The sequence below is a fragment of the Malania oleifera genome, chromosome 2 (assembly GCF_029873635.1).
Source record: "Malania oleifera isolate guangnan ecotype guangnan chromosome 2, ASM2987363v1, whole genome shotgun sequence".
Lineage (NCBI taxonomy): Eukaryota > Viridiplantae > Streptophyta > Magnoliopsida > Santalales > Ximeniaceae > Malania > Malania oleifera.
This window is the reverse complement of record NC_080418.1, coordinates 9,492,875-9,511,885: the sequence shown is the minus strand read 5'-3', so window position 1 is coordinate 9,511,885 and position 19,011 is coordinate 9,492,875.

Sequence of the window (19,011 nt, the reverse complement as noted above, 5' to 3'; positions counted from 1 at the left end):
GGACAAAACACACTAAAAAGGACACGTGTTAGTTTGTGGGGCTAGTCATTAGTCCTATAAAGCCCGCTCCCTGCTATCTGGTCCAGGTGGAGGAGGAGAAACGTAGTGCTCCCTAGCAGACCTAGGTTGAGGCGTGACAAAATGGTATCAGAGCAATTACCCAGTCGGAAGTGTGATGAGGTTCTCATCGCCTGGGTTTTAAAATGTAGGTTTGTAACGAGGACTTTGCGTTTTGTAAGTGGGGAGAATGTGATACTCCATAGAAGAAAGGTTTAAAAGGATTAGATCTTATTACCCATATCAACAAGGTGCACCTTTCTTTTACGGAACCTTCCCGTAAGAACTCCACGGTTAAACGTGCTTGGCTTGGATTAATCTTGGGATGAGTGACCTTCTGAGAAGTTTTCTTAGGAAGTGTGTGAGTGAGGACAAAAAATACTGAAAATGACACTTATTGATTTATGGGGTCAGTCATTAATCCGAGGAGGAGAGACGCAGTGCTTCCTAATAGACCTAGGTTGGGGCGTTACAATTTGCCCTAATTAGTCAATTGTTTACCCCAATTAGTCAACTGATTACCCCAATCAGTCGAATGTTTCATTTAGGCCACATTCTGCCTAAAACCAATATAAAGATTGGTTTGGATGTGGAGCGTACGACCAGTGTGTTGCAGAGCAAAAGGCAAAGTGAAAGAGCGGGGAAAGAGAGAGAGGGTGGTGGCTTTATTAAGTAGACCTAAATTAATAAATGGAGTCCATTATAGAGTGATTTATTATTTTATTAGTAATTTAATAATTAATTAATTCATTTATTATATATATATATATATATATATTTATGTTTACATTTATTTTTAAACTTATTTATTATGTAAATAATAAATAGACCTCCATGGAAGTCATGCTAGAGATTTATCAGGTTTTGTTAACCTGAGAAGGGACTCATTAGGGAAGCCTAGAGTGAGGGTCATCGGTGTATGTTTGGTGTAATGATGTTTTTTTTTTTTTTTTTAAAAACTTTTTTTCTAGAAATATTATTATTTTATTAAAAATTATTTTAAAATCATTTGGAATAAATTTTTTTCCCAAACTTAATTTGTATCCAAAACTCACTAGATGGTCTAGTGAATTTTAAATAAATATCGTTACCTCATCTAGTAAGTTTTACATGGCATACATTGGGGGGGGGGGGGGTCGGAATCTAAAAATTGTTGGTTGAGATAACAAGATTTATTTTGTGTTATCGGTGAATGTGGAGATTTCATCATTAAAAAAGTGATGAAAAGTTGTTGAGTTGAGATTATTATTTAAAAAAAGTAAAATTCATTAATTTTGAAAATTTTAAATTTTATCTAATAAAAAATGAAAATATTTTTTAAAAAATTAATAAAATCAATATAATGAGAAGAATTTAGTGAGTTCGAGTGGGCCAAATAAAAAAGAAATAGTTTAAAAACAAAATTAAAAACTATTAAAAAAATTAATGGGGCTCTGTTAAGAAAGAGATGAGAGAAAAAGAAATAAAAAAGTTAAAAAAATAGTGGAGCCTTTATAATGTAAAAGATAAATGTAAAATAAATAAATAAATAAATAAATTAATTGAGTGAATTAAAAGGAGAGAAAAAAAAAAAAAAAATAAGAAGGCTCAAAAAATTATGGGCCTGCATGGGCCCTATAGTTGCCAATTTTTTTTTTTTGAAAATAGTGGGGGCCACATGGGACATGTGGCCCCCTCTTATATAAAAGACATGCAAAAAATTAATATTTTTTTTTAAAAATATATAACTAATAAAAAATAGTACTTTAAAAAAAACTATTTTATGTATTAATAACATTTATATTTCAATGAAAAATTGAAACCCACTCATGAATGGACAAAATTCTTCATCCTATGTTTGGACAAGTCTTAAATTTGAACTTGTATTAGATTTGAATGAAATATAATGTAAAATGATATTGAAATTTGTTCAAATCCACCGAAATCTAAATTCAAAGTCGGAAATTCAAACTCTCATATACAGTAATAATCATCCCTTTTTTTATGGGTCCCACACCATTATTCATTAGACCAACTTTACTATACTTATTTGGTAGGTATCACCCGTCAAATAAATGACCCACCAAAATAAATAATAATAATCTACCAACATATGTCCCAATGCTTTAAAAAAATTCTAGCTATTAAGGTTGAGAATTTTATATTAAAAAATTAATGAAGAAGTTTATTTTCTATAATAGTCCCTTTGCATAACAAATACTCTTGAAACCTTAATTGAAAAATATAAAAAATAATTACCATAAATGTGTAAAATAAAAAATGTTAATTAATTTATTTTATCTTTTATTTTATTAACTTTTTTAATATATGTAATATCTAAAAATAATTTTGTTAATTTAGGTGTAATCCCAAGAGGGGGGTGAATTAGGTATTTTTAAAAACCTATTATTTATTTACCACTTAATCCCTATTTTTCTATTTAACAAATTAATTGTAGGGGTTTGAGGCTGATTTAAATTATTATATCAATGAGTGTTTTCCCAATTAATTATCAAGTGCGTGCGAGGTTATTCAAACATACACACATGAAATACGAGTAATGAAATACAATGTAGAAAATAAAAAGAGTAAGAGAAGAGAGAAGGCAAACACAATTTTTACGAGGTTCAGCCAACCCGATCTACGTCCTTGCCTCGAGTAACCCACTTAAGGATTCCACTAAATCCCTGCTCTTTTAATCGGGATGGAGCTTCCCTTACATCCGCTACATACAAGAGGCACAACTTCCGCCTCACCCGGTTCACAACCTGAATCGTGATTATAATATATAATTTCGAATCAGCAAAACAACTCAAGATTTGCTTTTGACAAAGCTAGTGAGTACAAATGAAACCTAACACATATCCATATGATGAAACTTGAAGCTCAGTATGTATGTAACGATACAATCATTATAGGAATGATATGCTTCAATACATAATTTCCCTTTTTTATCAAATCTCCCAAAATAATGATATAAGTAAAAGCTTTGGAGAAATTAGGGTTCTAGTTCAACTTGCTAAATGCTCGAATATCAAATGCGAACTTATCAAAAGATTTGTCTTGAATATTATAACGATCAAAATCAATAAGCTTTCTTCCAAATATTCAACCACAATCTAATCTTTGTAATATGCAAATATATATATATATATATATATATATATGATTTTCAAGATCAAAATCTAATATAATATTTTTCAGAAAATATCCCTCAATAGTATATAGAGTTATGAACACTAAGGGTATTTTATCAAGTAGTTTTGTAATATCGAAAATATAAAGTCTTTAAATGAAAACTCACTTGAATAAAAAATAATTAACCAATGGCTAAAGCTTTTCTCAAGTAGTGATAACGATTTAATATATGTACACTCAAGATCAACCTCTCAACAAATATTCAATAATGGACTTTGAGATGAAAAGTTCTTTGAAGAATATTTATCAAGAATCAAATCAGTTTAGATGAAAAAACTCTATGAGAATAAATATTAACAAGTAGATCGATTTACCAAACCTCAATACCAAAATGATTGCACAACAATCACAAGAAAGTCTTTTGAAGATCAATGTAACTTTAGCTCAGATTTGAAGTATACGATTTGAAATCCCAATCATGAACTTAGTAGTGTATTCTCAAAGTTGTGCTAATCTTACAATATGCTCAATTGTTTGCCAAATGTTCTTTCTTTTCTTTCTCTCGTAGGGCATTAGGGTTTAAATGTTGATTATATAGGTAACCTTGCCCTTAGAATGAATTTTAACCATTGGATCAAAAAATAACTCGCGTGTTCTCTCATTAAAAATTAAATTTTAAAACTTTCCCGCAAGGTCAGATGACTAACGGTTAGAGCTCAGACGATTGAAGTTCCTAAGAGCTTCGAAAAATTAACCTGGACATAGGATCAGACGACTGAAGTTGGGGTCAGTCTTCTGAAGTGTCAGGTTCAGATGACTGAAGTCTGAATTCAGTCTTCTGATGTGCTTCTGCCAGGTTTTGTGTTTCACCATTAATTCTTCAGACGACTGAACTTAATCTTCGGTCTTCTGAAGAAATTCTTCAAACAACTGAGCTTAACTTCTGTCTTTTGAAGTTGAATCTTCAGACGACGGAGTTCGGTCTTCTTAACTGACCAATTTCTAGATTTTTCCATTTTAGTTTCAAAAATCTGTTTAGATCTCTTTCTTTGCTCTTTTATAAAATATTTTTCGGGGTTTTGAAAATTTCTCTAAGTCCATAAATATCCCCTATTGATGTTCATGAGATGCATGAGTCCAAAGATCAGTCTAGGGTATATTTTTTGCCTTAACTTAAATCGTATGAAATATGTGAATACATTAATTCTAAATACACATTCCCATGATGATCTTGAACTTGCCACTTGCATCTTCATTCTTCAACTCTTTTAGTTCCATGAATTGTGTCAAGATGTATATTCTTTAATCTTCATGACTTCCATGACTTGTTATCCTTCCGTGCATGCTAAATATTGTTCCTATTCACAATCTCAATGCATAGATCAAATACCAAGTGATTTGTCATTATCAAAATAGGATTGGACTCATAGAGTCAACAATCTTCCCCTTTTTGATGATAACAAATACACGGGTAAAAATAAAGAGTGGATTATGCCTAATAAGGCTCCCCCTCAAATATTGTACAAATATATCAACTGAAAGGTGTATAGCAATTAGTTTTGCCAATCATTTTTCCCATTTTTGCTATAGCCTGATTCTTCTCCCATAGCCTAATTCTTCTCCCATTTTACATAATTTAATTTCATTTTTGCCCATTTTTTCTGTAGCCTGATTCTTCTCCCCCTTTTGACCTCAACAAAAAGGTGTATAATAATAATACATGAGTGGACATAATCTTATAATGTTATCCCCTGTTTAACCTTAAAGTTTTGAACTTATTCAACCATCAGATTTGAAAAATTTTACTTCTCCCCCTTACTAATGCAGAACACTGTGTTGTTGAATGTAAGTTGCAATGTGAACATACATAGTGTGACAAATTTCATAGACATGGATAAGTAAACACAGTAACTAAAGTTCAAAGATTATGTGAGGATTAACATGTGGGAGTTAATATGCTCTTATCATGATATGAGTTTAATGCCAAATGTTAATTTATGTTATACTGAATGAGAACAAATGAGCCAAATTTGAAATTTTTGACCAATTGTGAATATTAAGTGACGTTGGTCCTCCTAAATTATGTCATCTAATATAATTTTAGGCAACCTCTCAACTATGCATCATACTTAATTCATGCCTAATTTGGATAAACCTATCTTCCTCAAGTGGTTTCGTGAATATGTTTGTCCATTGTTCATCTGTGCATACAAACTCAAGTGTCACATCTCCTTTTTGCGCATGATCATGAAGAAAATGATGTCTTATTTCTATATGTTTGGTTCGTGAATGTAATATAGGATTCTTTGAGATGTTTATTGCACTCGTATTGTCGCATCTTATAGGAATTGTGTCATAACTTAATGCAAAATCTGTCAGTTGTTGCTTCATGTCTAGTATTTGAGCACAACAACTTCCTGCCGCTACGTATTCAGCCTCAGCTGTGGAAAGAGCAATTGAATTCTGCTTCTTAGAAAACTAAGAGATTAACGAATTTCCTAAGAAATGACATATACCACTCGTGCTTTCCCTATCCACTTTGCTACCAGCAAAATCAGCATCTGAATAGCTGATAATCTCAAAAGATGTATACTTAGGATACCACAATCCAAGTTTCATGGTTCCTATTAGGTATCTAAGTATTCGTTTGACAGCTAACAAATGTGACTCTTTTGGTGCAGCCTGAAATCTTGTGCACAAACATACGCTAAACATTATATCAGGTCAGCTGGTGGTCAGATATAGTAAGCTACCAATCATTCCACGATAGACCTTAATATCTACTGGTATTCCTTGTTCATCTTTGTCTAATTTCAAAGAAGCGCTCATAGGTGTTCCTAGTATTTTTCTATTTTCCATATTAAACTTTTTGAGCAGATCTCTAATGTACTTCGATTGATTTATAAAGATTCCATGTTTCGCTTGTTTGATTTAAAGTCTTAGGAAGAAATTTAGTTCACCCATCATGCTCATCTCAAATTCATTTTGCATAGTACTAGCAAACTCATTGCACAAGTCTTTATTTGTAGTTTTAAATATGATATCATCTACATATACTTGAACTAGGAGCAAGTCATCTTTCTTAGACTTTATGAAAAGTGTTGTGTCTATCCTTCCTCTGATAAATCCATTGTCTAGTAGAAAGCCGCTTAGTCTCTTATACCAAGCTCTAGGTGTAAGAACCAGAACCGTGATAAATGGATTTAAATAAATAAGAGAGGGGCAAATTGGGAATTTGGCACATTTCGTTGACGAAGCCAGATTTCTTTGATGAAGCCTTTGTTCTTCTCGTCGACGAAATTCAGAGACTCGTCGACGAGGAGAAGCCGAGGAGTCTCGAAAAAACTGGTGATCTCAAATTCATCGACGAGGCCACCGATTTGTCAATGAAGGTAGTGAATGATTCGTCGACGAAGGCACCATTTCGTCGACAAAATTGCCCGGGGTCAAAGGTCTATAAATAGAATATTCTTTACTTCCAAGCTAAGAAACTTCAATCTTATCTCTCTCTCTCTATAAAACTCTCCCTACTCTCTCTCTTTCTCTAGATTTCTTCGCCGATCGTTGATGAAATCGGAAATCTGAAGTTACCACAAGGATCATGGAAGGATTCTCTACAATTTCTATGGATTGGAATCTCGTTTCGGAGATTTTTGGGTTTCGACGTAAAATTGGGGTAAGGTTCGATTTTCAATTCTGATCCGGTAGTTTTGTAAGAAACTGTGCCGTGAGCATATTTTGTACTGTTGATTGTAGGTTTTGGAACTCGATTCGCTGTTTAGGGACCTTGGAGTTCGGGATTGGCTATTCGGGGAAAAGGTAAGGGGAACTATGTTTACATTGGTTATTTTTGAAATCAGACTCGGTGGAATTATGGTTCACGGTCCTATGTGTGTTTTGCCTACTCATTTGGGGGGGATCTAACGGGGAAAAATATGAGTTTTTCATTATTACAATTTTTGGGAAAAAGGGGCGACGGGCTTAATCTAGGGTTTTGTTGAAAACCGAGTATATGTGTGATTTATACTGTGATATTGGGATGGCCGCACCTTGACTTATTTAAACTATATTTGTTTGAAAAACCATGATTTAGATTACCAAATGGGTGTGGTTCATTTGGTTATATGAGCATGCATATGTTGTATTTTGGTGAAATAGAAACAGGGTTCCGAATTGTTCCAGGTGTGAAAATTCGGCTTTTGTCGAAGAGTGCACAATACCACTAGATTGGCTGGCTTTCGAGCAGAAGGGCGTGCAAGCACCAGATCTGCACCAGTTCAATGTTGATGTTATGCCAGGTTACCGGGGGCACCAGCGTTTGCCAAAAGGTGTGAAATATCAACAGACAGTCGGCATTGGCCGAAGAGTGTGAAATACCACCAGATCACCGGTTTTTACCGAAGGGTGTGAAATACCACCAGACAGTCCGGCTTCGAGCCGAAGGGTGTGACGACACCAGATTGTATTGCTTGGTTTGTGAAAATACTGGAACTATTTTGATTGTTTTGACTATTGATCCATGCATGTTAGTGTATCATGATAACACTCAAATGCCATACACCGATATAACCTATGTTCTTCCTTACTGAGAGGTGCCTCACCCCTGCTGTACGTACATTTTTACAGGTCCTTCGAGTAACCGGAACTAGTGTCCTGGTGGAGGGAGCGTAGTGGCTGGTGTACTGCGTTTAGCGCTTGGGTAAGTGTTAGGCCTGTATTTTTGCTGGGTTGCCATTTTGAGTTGTATTTGGGCGCCCGATTGTATGTTTTGATAGAGCTATGTTTGGCTTGTGTATAGGCTCCGGTATGGTACTGTATATATTTATAGAATGACCTATTTTCGCTGCATATATGATTGTGTTTGGATGTGGTTAGGGTGCCTGGGAACCCCATGGGGTCTTACCCTCATCCATTGTACTGTATCTTTGGATGTTTGATCGGATACAGGGATAGCTTAGATTACATTTTCACCCTTGGGTCCCATTTTTGGGTTCGAGGCATGACATCTTGGTATCAGAGCTAACCAGGTTACTAGATCTTGTAAACTTGGTTAGGCTTAGTTGTGAGTACATACTAGAGTATAGGATGTCGATATGAGTAGAGTTGGTTGAGGGTTGTTCGATTCCTAGACCGGGATTTATTGATAGTATTCCGTGTTTTTCCTGGGTGATGATTCTAATAAAAGCAGGACAGATCATTGATGACTTTCGTGTCGGTGTGACAAGACAAACCTAGACCTGGCAGGGAGTAGTTAACGCGATTAGTGTAGATCATTGTTTTATCTGTATGTGTTGTAGGGATACTGATAGATTCCTATTGTATTGCAGAATGGAGCCCAAGGATAATGACCTGGGAAGTGGCTCTGAGGAGACTACGAGTGATGAGTCTCCTTCTGTGCCTTGAGGTTTGACGAGGCAGGTGTTATGGGAGATCGGGCGGAGTGTGAGGAGACGCGAGCACTCTCCTACTGCTATGGAGTGCACCACTGAGAGGTTCACACGCATGCATCCTCTGACGTTCTCTGAAGGACCTGACCTGACGATAGCAGAGGATTGGGTGGAGAAGACTGAGAGGGTTTTGGAGGTCTTACACTGCACGGATAGGCAGCAAGTCCTTTATGCCACCTTCCAGCTATCTGGGGAGGCGGGTCGATGGTGGACTGTAGTGAATCTGCTGGAGAAGCAGAGAGCTGGTCCTAAGGAGATGACATAGAGCCGATTCAAGGAGGTGTTCTTTGACAGACACTTCCCGACTTTAGTACGTGATGTGAAGGCAGATGAGTTTTCTGCTTTGACTTAGGGGAGTTTGACGGTGCAGGGGTATGCGGCTTGATACATAGAGTTGTCCCGCTTTGCACCATGTATGATCTCGAGTGAGTATGAGAAGACTTGGAGGTTCGATAAGGGTTTGAGGAAGGATATTCGCAGACTGATGGGTATGCTTCAGATCCTCGAGTTCTCGGTGTTGGTGGATAAAGCCATGATGATTGAGACTGGTATCCGAGAGGATGAGGCGGATCAGGAATTGAGGAAGAGGACAGTACCTTCTAGTTCTCAGATAGGATCTCGTTAGGGATCGTGGAAGAAGAGGAGCAAGGGCTCGGGTTACCGTTAGAATACCGAGCTCCAAGATTCTCAAGGGAGCCAGACTCGTGGATGTTGTGCCTGATGTCACAAATGGCACGAGGTTGAGTGTCAGTCATTTGGAGGTAACTACTATAACTGTGGCCAGTGGCCAGCCAAGTCACATGTTTCATGATTCTTGAGCACCAAGGCGAGATGTGCCTACATTCAATGGGAACCGAGGGAGCAACCAGATACCTTGGGTAACCGCTCAGACGAATACAGCTCCAGCCAGAGTATACTCTCTTACTCCAACGGACGCTGAGCATGTAGGTAACGTGGTGACAGGTACCTTATTATTACTTTCGAATAAAGCTTCTGTGTTGTTTGATTCGAGTGCAACCCATTCCTTTGTGTTTGTGAATTTTGTGGGAAGATGTGGGGTTGAGACCCGAGACATGAATAAGGTGTTATTTGTTACTACGCCATTTGGGAGTGTATATTTCTATAGGAAAATGTTGGTAGACTGCCTAGTGGAAATTCAGGGAAAACTTCTACCGGTGAATCTTGTTGTATATGACATGTCGGGGTTCGATGTCATTCTAGAGATTGATTGGTTGTTCTCCAGTTATATTGTGATCGACTGTCGTAGGAAGATGGTAGTTTTTAGACCTCCTGGGGAGCAGGAGTACAAATTTGTGGGATTGTGTGTGCATTCAGCCCCACAGATTTTGTCGACACTACAGGCGAGGAGGCTACTCTTGGACTGATGTTAGGGGGTACCTAGCTTGTGTGAAGGAACCGACGCGGGATGAGTTGAGACTCGAGGACATTCGGGTAGTCAGAAAATTCCCGAATGTGTTTCCAGATGATTTACCCGGTTTACCTTTAGATCATGAGGTGGAGTTTGCGATAGAGTTGCTGCCCGGTAAAGCACTGATCTCTAAAGCTCCATACCGAATGGCTTCAGTAGAACTTTGGGAGTTGAAGGAGCAGTTGCAGGAAATACTGGACAGGGGATTCATTCAACCTAGTGCTTTGCTCGGGGGAGCTTCAGTACTGTTTGTAAAGAAGAAGGACAGGTCGATGCAGATGTGCATTGATTACCGTGAGATTAATAAGGTAACTGTAAAGAATTGAAATCCTTTACCTCGTATTGATGATCTCTTTGATCAGTTGCAGGGGGCACTAGTCTTTTTGAAGATCGACTTACGGTCAGGATATCATTAGGTGAGGGTTAGAACGGAGGATGTAGCGAAGACTGCTTTTCCAAACCAGATATGGCCTCTATTAGTTCTTAGTCATGCCATTTGGGTTGATGAATGCACCGATGGTGTTCATGGATCTGATGAATAGGGTTTTCCATGAGTACCTGGATCGGTTCGTGGTGGTGTTCATTGACGACATTCTGGTATACTCGAGGAGTATGGAAGAGCACGTGTAACATTTGAGGTTAGTGTTATAGATTCTGCGGGAGAAGAAGCTGTATGCTAAGTTGAAGAAGTGTGAATTCTGGTTGAATCAGATTGCGTTCTTAGGCCATGTGGTTACTGGGGATGGTATATCAGTTGATCCTAGCAAGATTGAAGTTGTGGTCGACTGGGTAAGGCCAAAGAATGTGCAGGAGGTTCGGAGTTTTCTAGGACTGGCAGGTTACTATCGTCGGTTTGTAGAGGATTTCTCTAAACTATTTGGACCTCTAACATGATTGACCAGGAGAGGAGTGTAGTTTGAGTGGACCGGTGATTGCGAGTAGTGCTTTCAAGAGTTGAAGCACCGGCTGGTTATTGCTCCATTGTTGACCATTCCTTCGGGGGATGGTAGATTTGTGATTTATAGAGACGCGTCTCTGAAAGGTCTGGGATGTATGCTTATGCAGCAAGATAAGGTAGTAGTGTTTGCCTTTTGGCAACTGAAGGAATATGAGAAGAACTACCCTACGCATGATCTGGAATTGGCTGCTGTGGTATATGCATTGAAGATCTGGCGACATTATCTGTACGGGGTGCAGTGTGAGATCTTCACTGACCATAAGAGCCTTAGGTATTTCTTCACATAGAAGGAGTTAAACATGAGGCAGAGGCGGTGGCTAGAGTTGATTAAAGATTACGATTGCACGATCAATTATCACCCGGGGAAGGCTAATGTGGTGGTAGATGCGTTGAGTCGGAAGTCAGGACCTATGGCTGTGTCTGCGGTTGTAACTCAGTGTCACATCAGATGGGATTTGGAGAGCTCAGGTATAGAGTTTGTGTCTGGTGATCATTAGACTTTCATCGCTAGTTTGGTGATCCAACCGACCTTGTTTGAGTGTATAAAAGCCTCGCAGACTAGTGATGCAGAGTTGACAGAGGTTATGGAAAAGGTACATCAGGGACTGGCTACAGAGTTTAACATCTTTAAGGGAGGTGTGTTGAGGTTTGGGATCAGGTTGTGTGTTCCAAACGATGAGGAGATCAGAAGGACGATTCTAGAGGAGGCGCATCGTTATATGTATACGGTACATCCTAGTAGCACAAAGATGTATCGGGACTTGCGCAAGACCTTTTGGTGGTTTGGTATGAAGAGGTAGATTGCTCAGTTCGTGGAGCACTATCTGACGTGTCAGCAGGTGAAAGCTGAACATCAGAGGCTTGCAGGGCCGTTGTAGCCTTCGCCTATTCCAGTGTGGAAATGGGAGCATATTACCATGGATTTTGTGACCGGATTACCGCCAGCGCTACACGGGCAAAATGCTATTTGGGTGATCGTGGATAGATTGACTAAATCTGCTCATTTCATACTGATAAAAGTTGGCTATCCTTTGAGTAGACTAGCAGATTTGTATGTGCATGAGATTGTGAGAATGCACGGAGTACCGGTGTCCATTGTGTCAGATCGAGATCCGAGATTTACTTCTCGATTCTGGACGAGCTTACAGGAGGAACTAGGGACGAAGCTTACTTTTAGTACAGCCTTCCACCCCCAGACTGATGGACAGTCGGAGAGGACGATACAGATTTTGGAAGTTATGTTGCGAGCTTGTGTGTTGGACTTTGCTGGTAGTTAGATACAGTTTTTGCCACTTGTAGAGTTCACTTATAATAACAGCTTCCAGTTTAATATCGGGATGGCATCGTTTGAGGCTTTGTATGGTTGAAGGTGTCAATCTCCTTTGTGTTGGGATGAGTTCGGTGAACATCAGGTGTTAGGATCTGAACTTGTGTAGCAGGCGTCTAAGAAGGTAGGTTTGATCCAGGAGAGGATTAGATCGGCTCAGATTTGGCAAAAGAGTTACACGGATGTTCGCCACCGTAAGTTAGAGTTCGAAGTGGGAGGTAAGGTATTTCTGCGTATCGCTCCAATGAAAGGAATGATGAGATTTGGGAGGAAGGGCAAGCTGAACCCGAGGTATATCGGACCATTTGAGGTACTTGAGCGAGTGGGTCCAGTAGCCTACAGAGTTGCATTACCTCCAGCACTTTCAAGGGTCTATGATGTGTTTCACGTATCCATGTTGAGGAGGTACGTGTTGGATCTTTCACATGTTATTAGCTATGATGAGTTGGAAATTGGGGATACTTTAGCGTATGAGGAGATACCTGTTCAGGTTCTGGACCGTAAAGTTCGGAAGCTTCATACCAAAGAGATACCGTTAGTGAAGGTATTGTGGCGGAACCACAAGGTTGAGGAAGCTTCTTGGGAACTGGAAACGGAAATACGCTGGAAGTATCCTCAATTATTTTGAGCACTTGTACATGATCCTATTGTGGGTTGGGATAGGTGGTTAGTCGTCGGGAGTGTGTGTGTATTGTGAACTCCTGAGATTGTTGTATATGTAACTACGGTATTCCTCCTTCATAAGTGAGGGTATGTATGTGCATGAGTATGATGGGACTGTGCTATAGTAGTCTCCAGTTTATTGTTGGTAGATCGTATTTGTGTATTCCGGATATGACTTTATGAATGAGAGATGACAAATTTTGAGGACGAAATTTTTGTAAGGAGGGCAGGTTGTAAGAACCCGAACCGTGATAAATGGGTTTAAATAAATAAGAGAGGGGCAAATTGGGAATTTGGCACATTTCGTCGACGAAGCCAGATTTCATCGATGAAGCCTTTGTTCTTCTCGTTGATGAAATTCAGAGACTTGTCGACGAGGAGAAGCCAAGGAGTCTCGGAAAAACCGGTGATCTCAAATTTGTCGACGAGACCACTGATTCGTCGATGAAGGTAGTGAAATATTCGTCGACGAAGGTAGTGAAAGATTCATCGACGAAGGCACCATTTTGTCGACGAAATTTCTCGGGGTCAAAGGGTTATAAATAGAATATTCTTTACTTCCAAGCTAAGAAACTTCAATCTTATCTCTCTCTCTACTCTCTCTCTCTTTAGATTTTTTCGCTGATCGTTGATGGAATCAGAAATATGAAGTTACCACGAGGATTGTGGAAGGATTCTCTACAATTTCTACGGATTGGAATCTCATTTTGGAGATTTTTGGGTTTCGGCGTAAAATCGAGGTAAGGTTCGGTTTTCAATTCTGATCTAGTAGTTTTGTAGGAAACTATGTCGTGAGCATATTCTGTACTGTTGGTTGTAGATTTGGAACTCGGTTCACTGTTTAGGGAGCTTGGAGTTTGGGATTGGCTATTCAGGGAAAAGGTAAGGGGAACTATGTTTATATTGGTTATTTTTGAAATCGGACTCAGTGGAATTGTGGTTCACGGTCCTGTGTGTGTTTTGGTTACTCATTTGGGGGGGATCTAATGGGAAAAACTATGGGTTTTTCATTATTACAGTTTTTGGGAAAAGGGGGCAGCGGGCTGAATCTCGGGTTTTGTTGAAAACCGAGTATATGTGTGATTTATACTGTGATATTGGGATGACCATGCCTTGACTTGTTTAAACTGTATTTGTTTGAAAAATCATGATTTAGATTACCAAATGGTTATGGTTTTTTTGGTTATATGAGCATGCATATGTTGTATTTTGGTGAAATAGGAACGGGGTTCCGAATTGTTCCAGGTGTGAAAATCCTGCTTTTGCCAAAGAGTGCGCAATACCACTAGATTGCCCAGCTTTCGAGCCAAAGGGTGTGCGAGCACCAGATCTGCACTGGTTCAACACTGATGTTATGCCAAGTTACTGGGGGTACCAGTGTTTGCCGAAGGGTGTAAAATATCACCAGGCAGTCGGCGTTGGCCGAAGGGTGTGAAATACCACCAGATCACCAATTTTTACTGAAGGGTGTGAAATACCACCAGACAGTCCGGCTTTGAGCCGAAGGGTGTGACGACATCAGATTGTATTGCTTGGTTTTTGAAAATACTGGAACTGTTTTGATTGTTTTGACTATTGATCCATGCATGTTAGTGTATCATGATAACACTCAAATGCCACACACCGATATAAACTGTGTTCTTCCTTACTGAGAGGTGTCTCACCCCTACTGTACGTACATTTTTAGAGGTCCTTCAAGTAACCAGAACTAGTGTCTTGGTGTAGGGAGCGTAGTGGCCGGTGTACTGCGTTTAGTGCTTGGGTAAGTGTTAGGACTGTATTTTTGCTGAGTTGCCATTTTGAGTTGTATTTGGGCACTCAGTTGTACGTTTTGATAGAGCTGTGTTTGGCTCATGTATATACTTTGGTATGATACTATATATATTTATAGAATGACCTATTTCTGCTGCGTATATGATTGTGTTTGGATGTGGTTAGGGTGCCTGGGAACCTCACGGGGTTGGACCCTCATCCATTGTACTGTATCTTTGGATGTTTAATCGGATACAGGGACATGTTAAATTACATTTTCACCCTTGGGTCCCATTTCGAGGTTTGGGGCGTGACACTAGGAGCTTGCTTTAAACCGTAGAAGGCTTTAGTTAGTCTATATACGTGATCTGGATTCTTATGGTTTTCAAAGTCTGGGGGTTGTCTTACATATACCTCTTCACTTATGTAGCCATTTAAAAACGCACTTTTGACATCCATTTGATATAACTTGAAATCCTTAAAAGTAGCATAAGCTACAAGCATTCGAATGGCTTCCATTCTAGCTATAGGTGCAAAGGTTTCTTCAAAATCTATTCCTTCTTCCCGGTTATATCCTTGAGCTACTAGTCTTGCCTTATTTCTAACAACTATCCCATGTTCATCTTCCTTATTCTTATACATCCATTTTGTTCCAATGATTGTCTTATCATTAAGTCTAGGAACGAATGTCCATACTTTGTTTCTCTCAAACTGGTTTAATTATTCTTGCATGGACAACACCCACGATTCATCCTCAATTGCTTCACTCACATTCTTACTTTATTCTTGAGATAGAAAGGAAAAACGACTAATCATATTCCTAAGTGAGGATCGTGTGGCTACTCCACGTAATGGTTCACCTATTATTTGATCAATGGGATGATTCTTTACGTACTTCCATTCTCTAGGTGGTTCATTAACCTCATTTTCAATTTGAATAGTTTCAGAAGATGGTTCCTTAATTTCATTTTTCTTTCCTGAATCATTCTCAATGGATAGTTTTTCAAATTCCTTATTTATCTCAATTTCATCTTCATCAGTTCTTTTTGAGAAGATATTTGACTCATCGAACACTACATAAATATATTTTATAATGGTTAATGCTCGTTTGTCGTATACTATGTAGGCTTTACTATCTAAGCCATACCCTAGGAAGATACCCTCATCTGATTTCACATCAAACTTTCCTAAATGTTCATTGTCTCTAAGTACAAAACATTTACAGTCAAAGATATGAAAATATGATAGGTTTGGTCTATGGCTATTCCATAATTCGTACGGAGTCTTATCTAGAGATGGTCTAATCAAAACTCTATTTAGAATATAGCAGACGGTATTTACTGCCTCAGCCCAGAAGTACTTAGATAGTTTATGTTCGTTAAGCATAATTCTGGCAATTTCTTGTATAAACCTATTCTTCCTTTCAACTACACCATTTTGCCGTGGTGTTATAGGAGTCGAAAAATTATGAGCAATTCCTAATGAATTACAGTAGTCTTCCATGCTTTGATTTTTAAATTCTCTGCCCCTATCACTTTGGATTTTAGTGACAATATAACCCTTTTCATTTTGAATTTTCTTACACAAATTTATGAATTGTTCACTCGTTTCATCTTTGTGACCTAAAAATAGGACCCATGTATATCTTCAATAATCATCAACTATGACAAATGTGTATGATTTTCCTCCTAAACTCTGAATTGGGTTTGGACCAAATAAATGTAAGTGTAGCATTTGAAGTGGCCTAGTAGTAGAGATTTCTTTCTCCCTCTTAAAGCTCGTTTTGGCTTATTTTCCTAGTTGGCATGCATCACAGATTCTATCTTTCACGAATTTAGTCTTAGGTAATCCCTTAACTAATTCTTTCTTAACAAGTTTAGATATTAAGTCCATGTTTGCGTGTCCTAGTCTCCTATGTCAAATCCAACTAATCTCATTTATGGCAGAAAAAACAAGTAACATATTGAGAAGTAAGGTTATCAAGGCTAGTGATGTATACATTTTCATGATGATCAACAGTAATAATATTTTGTTTTCAGATTTGTTCTCTACAGTGCATTTGTCATGTTCAAATGAAACTTTATAACCTTTATCACATAGTTGACTTATACTCAATAGGTTATGTTTTAGTCCATCAACTAACAACACATTATCAATGACAAGTTAAGGTTCCTTACCTACTTTACCAACTCCAATGATTTTACCTTTTGAGTTATCCCCAAAAGTAACGAATCCTTCATCTTTAGATATGATAGATGCAAATTTAGATTTATCTCCTGTCATGTGTCACGAGCATCCACTGTCCATATACCACTTGTCCTTCGAGGAGGACAATCTCAAGCACATCTGCAGGACATAATCAGACAACTACTTTTGGTACCCAAATTTTCTTGGCTCCATGGGAGTTAGTGCTAGATTCTCCTTTGACTTTCCAGATTTTTTTAATTTTGACATCTTTATTTTTGAAAGGACAGTCAAATTTTATGTGACCCAACCTTTTACAGTTAAAACATGTAATATTTCTATGATAGTCTTTAGTTGGAACATACGATTTTGACTCTCTCACAAAATATCCCATGTAGAGATGTTTCTGCTTTAGATTCTCCTTCCCATTAAAACCGAGACCTTCCTTCTTTAGGGAATTTCTTTGAGCACCTACGAGCTTTTCAAAATTATTTTGACCTTCAGTAAATTTACAAATGACTTAATTTTATCTTTCAAATTCTTTTCTAACTCCTCAATTTTCAAATCATTGTCTTTCATGAGAGATGCATGAGATTCATTTTGACGTTCAACTAACTTTGAAAATTCTTTCAATTTCAATTTCAAACCAGAATTTTTCTTATTTATTTTATCAAGCATTTTAAGGGTGTACACATATTCCTGATGCAATTCATCATACGAAAGCATGCTATTTTCATTTTCTAAGTCACTTGAATAGTAAGATGAAGCAGAGCAAAAGGATTGTAACTTGTGGTCATCATGTGCCATCAGACATAGATTTGCCATCTCATCATTACTGGATTTAGATTCTGAACTATTGGTACTATGTGTGTCCTAGCCCACTTTTAGAGCATTCTTTTTCTTTTTCTTAGACACTTTCTTCAGCTGGGGATAATCCAACTTGATGTGTTTGAATTCTCTACAATTATAACACATGGGAGGATCATCTTTTTGCTTCCTTCTGCTTGACTCTCCCTTTCCGCTTTTGAGCCCTTGAATTTTCTGGTATATTTCTTGTTCTTTCTCATGAACTCTCCAAATCTCTTGGAGATGAGTGCCATGTTGTCATCCGATTCTGAATCACTTCCCTCACTAGAGTAGTGAGATGATGCCTGAAGTGCTGTGACTTTCTTTGCTTTGCTTTGCTCATTCTTCCTCTCATTTATTGCAAGCTCATAGGTTATGAGCGATCTTATTAGTTCGTCAACCGACATCTCCTTGAGATTTCTCCCTTCTGTTATTGCAGTAGCTTTAGCTTCCCAAATTGAAGGTAGTCCCCTGAGAATTTTCCTAATCAACTCATAAGTAGGGTAAGATTTACCAAGAGCATTTAAAGAATTTGTGATGTGTGTGAATCTAGTGTACATGGATTTGATATATTCATTAGCAGTCATTCTAAATGCTTCATAATCACTGGTCAGCGTGTCTATCTTACTATCTTTTATTTCCTTAGTTCCTTCATATGTAACTTCTAATTTTTCCCAAATCTCTTTAGCAGAGTTGCATGCCATTACCCTATTAAATTCATTTACATCTAGTGCACAGAAAAGCAAGTTCATCGCAGTGGCATTTATTTGTACCAATTTCCAGTCTGCTTCTGTATACTCATCTTCAGTTTTAGGTACATTTACCATATCAATTACTTTCATGGGAACATGATTTCCCTTAGTAACTATTTTCCATACCTTCTAATCTACATTTAACAGGTATTTGCTCATCCTACGTTTCCGATAGGTGTAATTTATAGCACAGAAAATTGGTGGTCTAATGGATGAGTGTCCCTCACCGAATGGAGTTACACTGATGTGTGCCATGTGATCTTTTTACAAATGAACAATTAATTTTATGTAAACCCTCTCTGATACCAAATGTTAATTTAGGTGTAATCCCAAGAGGGGGGTGAATTGGGTATTTTTAAAAACCTTTAATATTATTTACCACTTAATCCCTATTTTTCTATTTAAAAAACTAATTGCAGGGGTTTGAGGCTGATTTAAATTATTATATCGATGAGTGTTTTCCCAATTAATTATCAAGT